Source organism: Tenrec ecaudatus, chromosome 15, assembly GCF_050624435.1.
Source record: "Tenrec ecaudatus isolate mTenEca1 chromosome 15, mTenEca1.hap1, whole genome shotgun sequence".
In the NCBI taxonomy this organism is placed as follows: Eukaryota; Metazoa; Chordata; class Mammalia; order Afrosoricida; family Tenrecidae; genus Tenrec; species Tenrec ecaudatus.
Genome location: NC_134544.1, coordinates 93,098,222 through 93,104,294, shown reverse-complemented (window position 1 = coordinate 93,104,294; position 6,073 = coordinate 93,098,222).

The window sequence follows — 6,073 nt, the reverse complement described above, 5'->3', positions numbered from 1 at the left end:
CTAGGAAGCAAAAAAGTCCACATGAAAGAAATACACCAGCCTGTGTGATCATGAAGTGTTGACAGGATCAGGTATCAGGCATTTTAAAACCTAAAACAAACAAGCATATCGATGCAAGTGAGGGGGGTCAGAGTGTAGACCCAAAGCCTATCTGTAGACACTTAGACATCTCACAGAAAGGCCACAAGGGAGGGACGGACCAGGCAGCGTGCAGTGCAGCACCTATGAAACATACACCATTCCTTTAGTTCTTTAATTCTTCCTTCCACCCACTATGTTTAGTTTTGTGGTTTTTTCCCCATCAATCTTCCGCTAGCTTTTGTCATGGGATGAGGCATGGATCTTGTTTTACTCTTCTACAGATGGAGATCCAATTTGCAATCACCATTGGTTGAAGCATAAGATTCTTTCCCATTCAATATCTTTTAAGTCCTGTGTTGAAGGGTTTTCTATACTTTTCCAAAGTGCCAGGCAGTTTTAACTACTGTGGCTGTTTAATGTTTTTTGAGGTTGGTAGTGGAAAGTCTCTTACTTCATTCTTCTTGTTTTTGCAGTTCATTGCTTATCGTGTATATCTTCCCTGTTCGTATGAAGTTGATATTTACTTTTAACATTTCTATATAGCATAAAGTTGCTACTTCGCAATTATTTTGGTGTGATTAAAATTGTTTTCAGTGACATTTATATTTATATGATATTGACTTTTCTTATCCATGAGGGCTATTATTCCACTTGTGTAGGTCTCTTTGGGTTTCTTGTTGTTCTTAGGTACCATTGAATAAGTTTCTGACTTAAAGCAACCCCATGCACAACACAAGGAAACACTGTCGGGAAAGAAGGATCAGACTTCAACCCAATGCTCCAAGATGTGAATGCAACATGCTGGCGAGGAGTAGGGAACCAGTGGAGAGGTCTGGGGGTGCCGGCTCCAATCTCATATAGTAAGTGGACACCTGCCCCTCACCCCAGAAGAATTTATTTCAAAAGATGGCATTGAATCTGCAGCTTTGGGAGAGGGAAATATCTGATCAGAGCACACAAGTGCTGAAGAAGGGGGAGGAGGAGAGAGTGGAGCATATCCTGGCCCACAAGGCCTTGAGGATGATGATCCCAATTAGAGCAGCGAGTCCAGAGAGGCTCAAATAGCCAACCCCACCATTAGACATGACGACCCTCACTGACCCATAGCCCTACAGGGGACAACCCCAGAGGCACAGTGTGGGAATTGTACCTGATCTATTCCTGCCACACCGAGGCAAAACACTAAGGTGGTGCAACAGAACAGCAAGGGAATGGAGCAGCGAGGTCCCCAGGTAAAGCTGAAGGTGGACTTTGGGGTCAGAGCATGGTGTCCCAACAGACTGGACTGGAAAACACTCTGAAAGGTCAACAAATGATTCTTGAACTAACTACAAGCTTTTCTTTCTTGTCATGTTTTGTTTTTGTCATTGGTTTGTTGTTGTTGTTTTGTTGTACATTGTTGCTTGGTTTTGTTCTGTCTTGTTTTTGTGCATGTTATTATCTCCACAGGTCTGTCTAAATAAGATAGGCTGTATGAACAATTTGGAGGAGAAAACAATGGGACTGACAGTTCCAGGGGGGACATGGGAGAGGGGAAAGTGGCGGGGGGTTAAGGAAGTGGTGTTAACAAACCCAGGCACAAGGAAAAAAGTGATACAAATTGGTGGTGAAGAGGGTGTGGGAGTCCTGGTAGGGCATGATCAAGGGTAATGTAACAAAGAGGAATTGCTGAAACCCTTGTGGGGACTGAGCATGGTGGTGACACAGGAGGAAAGTCAAGGGAAATAGAGGAAAGAGCTTGGAAGCAAAGGGCATTTATAGAGGTCTAGATAAAGACATGTATATATGCAAATATATTTATATATGAGGATGGGGAAATAGATCTATGTGCATATATTTATAGGTTTAGTATTAGGTAGCAGAAGGACATTGGGCCTCTACTTAAGCACTCCCTCAATGCAAGAATACTTTCTTCTATTAAATTTGCATTCTATGATGCTCACCTTCCCAACACAAGCGATGAAGCCTAAGCGGGTGAATAAGCAAATGTGGTGAAGAAAGCTGATGGTGCCTGACTATCAAAAGAGATAGCATCTGGCGTTTTAAAAGCTTGAAGGTAAACAAGCGGCCACTTAGCTCAAAAGCAACAAAGCCCACATAGAAGAAGTACACCAGCTTGTGTGATCACGAGGTGCCGAAGGGATCAGTTATCAGGCATCAAAAAACAAAAAATTTTATCATTGTGTGTTCAACTGCATGATACGATCACTGAAGACAAATGGGTGCATAACCAACTGTGGTGAAGAAAGTCGATGGTGCCCGACTGTCAAAAGATATAGCGTCTGGAGTCTTAAAGACTTGAAGATAAAGAAACGGCCATCTAGCTCAGGAGCAACAAAACCCACATAGAAGAAGCACTTTAGCATATGCCATCATGAGGTGTTGAGGGGATTGGGTATCAGGCATCATCAGAACAAAAACTCTTACCAGAGTGAATGAGGTGGGGAGTGTGCAGTGGAGACCCAAAGTCCATTTGTAGGCCACTAGAGACAGGGTGCAGCACAACAACGATGAAAAATACAACTTTCCTCTAGTTCCTAAATGCTTACTTCCCCCCCCCCCACCCCCACCCCCAAGCACTATCATGATCCCAATTCTGCCTTGCAAGTCTAGCTAGACCAGAGGATGTACACTGGTACAGATAGGAACCAGAATAACAGGGAATCCAAGGTGGATGATCCCTTCAGGACCAGTGATGTGAGTTGCGATACCGGGAGGGTGGGTTGGAAAAGGGAAACCGATTACAAGGATCTACATGTGACCTCTTCCCTCAGGGACCGACAACAGAAAAGTGGGTGAAGGGAGACGTTGGACAGGGAAAGATATGAAAAATAATAATAATTTATAATTTATCAAGGGTTCATGAGGGAGGGGGAGCAGGGAGGAAGGGGTAAAAATGAGGACCTGATGCCAGGGGCTTAACTGGAGAGCAAATGTTTTGAGAATGATGAGGACAATGAATGCACGAATGTGCTTTGCACAATTGATGTATGTATGGATTGTGTTGAGTTGTATGAGTCCCTAATAAAATGATTTAAAAGCAACAACAACAAAGAAACACTGTGTAGTCCTGCACTACCCTCATAATTTTTCTATGGTTTGAGCCCATTGTTGCAGCTACTGTGTCAATCCATTGCATTGAGAGTATTCCACTTTTTCGCTGACCCTCTTATTTACCAAGCATAATGTTCTACTCCAGCAACTGTTCTCTGCTGACATAGTCTTGTCATCCTTCACTGTAATAACATTCTGGCGCATTGTTTCATAATATTCTTTGTAGACATATCTTATTTTACTGGATCTGTTTTTTGGTGTGTGTGTGTGTTTTAATCACTTTATTGGAATCTCATACAACTCTTATCACACTCCATACATCCATCGTGTCAAGGCCATTTGTACACTTGTTGCCATAATCATTCTCAAAACATTTGCTTTCTACTTTAGCCCTTGATATCAGCTCATTTTCACCACCCTTTCTACTTCCCTCCCTCATGAACCCTTGATAATTTATAAATTATTGTTTTGTCATATCTTACACTGTCCAACATCTGCCTTCACCCACTTTTCTCTTATCCATCCCCCAAAGAGAAGGTTATATGAAGATCCTTGTAATCAGTACCCCCTTTCTACCCCACCTTCCATCCACCCTCCCGGTATCCCCACTCTCAGCACTGGTCCTAAAGAGACAATCTGTCTTGGATTCCCTGTGTTACAGTTCCTATCTGTACCAGTGTACATCCTCTGGTCTAGCCAGATTTGTAAGGTAGAATTGGGATCATGATAGTGGGGGTGGGCGGGGAAGCATTTAAGAACTAGAGGAGAGTTTTATGTTTCATTGTTGTTGCACTGCACCCTGACTGGCTTTTATCCTCCTTGCATCCCTTCTGCAAGGGGATGTCCAAGTCCCCAAAGAAGGGTTTTGGGTCCCCAATCTGTACTCCCCCTCATTCACAATGATATATTTTGTGCCTTGATGCCTTATACCTGATCCCTTTGGCACCTATTGATCACACAGGCTGGTGTGTTTCTTTCATGTGTGTTTCTTTCATGTGGGATGGTCGCTTGATTACTTTCAAGCCTTTAAGGCCCCACATGGTATGTCCTTTGATAGTCAGACACCATCAGCTTTCTCCCCACTGGGTTTTTTTTAAAAAATATTTTATTAGGGGCTCATACAACTCTTATCACAATCCATACATATACATACATCAATTGTATAAAGCACATCTGTACATTCTTTGCCCCAATCATTTTCTTTCTTTTTTTGGGGTACAATTTATTAGGGGATCATACAACTCTTACCACAATCCATACATATACATACATCAATTGTATAAAGCACATCTGTACATTCTTTGCCCTAATCATTTTCAAAGCATTTGCTCTCCACTTAAGCCCTTTACATCAGGTCCTCTTTTTTCCCCCTCCCTTTCTTCTCCCCCCTCCCTCATGAGCCCTTGATAATTTATAGATTGTTATTTTGTCATATCTTGCCCTATCTGGAGTCTCCCTTCCCCCCCTTCTCTGCCGTCCATCTCCAAGGGAGGAGGTCACATGTGGATCCTTGTAATCAGTTCTACCCTCTACTCTCCCAGCATCACCCTTCACACCCCTGGTCCTGAAGGTATCATCCACCCTGGATTCCCTGTGCCTCCAGCTTCCATATGCACCAGTGTACACCTCTGCCCTATCCAGTCCTGCAAGGTTAAAATTCAATGTTAAGAAAATTAAACTCTCCACTATGGGACCAATGGAAAAAATCAGGATGAATGGAGATAATATTGAAAATATCTTGCTTGGATCTGCAATCAATATTCATGAAAGCTTGAGTCAATCAAGTGGTGCATTTCATTGAGCAAACCTGCTGCACAGACCTCTTTAAAGGTGAAGAGCAAGGATGTCTCTTTGAGGTTTCAGATGTACCTGGCCAAACTCTGAGGTTTTCAATTGTCTCATGTGCATGTGAAACGAGGACAATGAATGAAAAAGATCAGAGATCAAATGATGTACTTGAATTATTTTACTGGGGAATAATTTGATGGTAGGATGGACCACCAGAAGAACAAATAATTATACATTGGGTGATGTATACTTCTGATGCTTAATAGAAAGAAGTGAGGCGGTGATTTCTTCATCCCAAGTGCTTTGGATATTTGTTAGGAGAATGAGAATTGGATAAGAACATAATGCTTTATAAAGCATAAGGTCATTTTAAAAAGCTGACCTTTAATATGATAGATTGGCACAGTAACTGCTCCAAAGGCCTCATGCATCACAACTGTGAGGATGAAGCAAGACCTATGCTTCATTCTGTTTTCTCTAGTGTTGGTGTGGGTCCAAACTGATTTGATAGGACTTAAAATAGCAAACTACGAGGCCAATGACAGACATTGCACTCAATGGAGAGGAAGTGCACGCATTCACCTTTCAAATTGGAATCAAATAAGGATATCATTAAATACCAATCTTATTTCATATTGTGCTGAAACTCTGTGGTGGTTGCATAATCTGCTGTCCACTTGAGTATGTTAAAAGTGAAGGGGTAGAATTTAGCCTGTCAATCAGGTCGCAGCTTGATAACCTCATTTGGTAACAGTATGGAAATAAATAGCTTGCTGGAGGTGGGATACACACGTACTCCCTTCTGGATACAAAAAACTTCCCGAGCTTTGTCTCCCCCAAAGATGTGCTACATACTGAGGCTATTTTCCAGCACATGGTGGGAGGTCAGATGCTTCTAGAGATATACTCCCTGAAGGTCTCTGATACACTGTGGGTGGGATTCGCACCCTAATGATAATGGTTTCCACGGAGAGCCAGAGAACAGGTCAAATCTGCTAGGTGACATCCAAAGTTAGGCTGCCATCCTGAATCTACAATCAGCCCATCCTGTCATATGTATACCCTTAATCTCTCTTTTCCTTTAGGTATGTACCCCTAGGCCACCCCCTCCCAATACTGTATTACCTAAAGCACAACCCTGTCCTGTAAT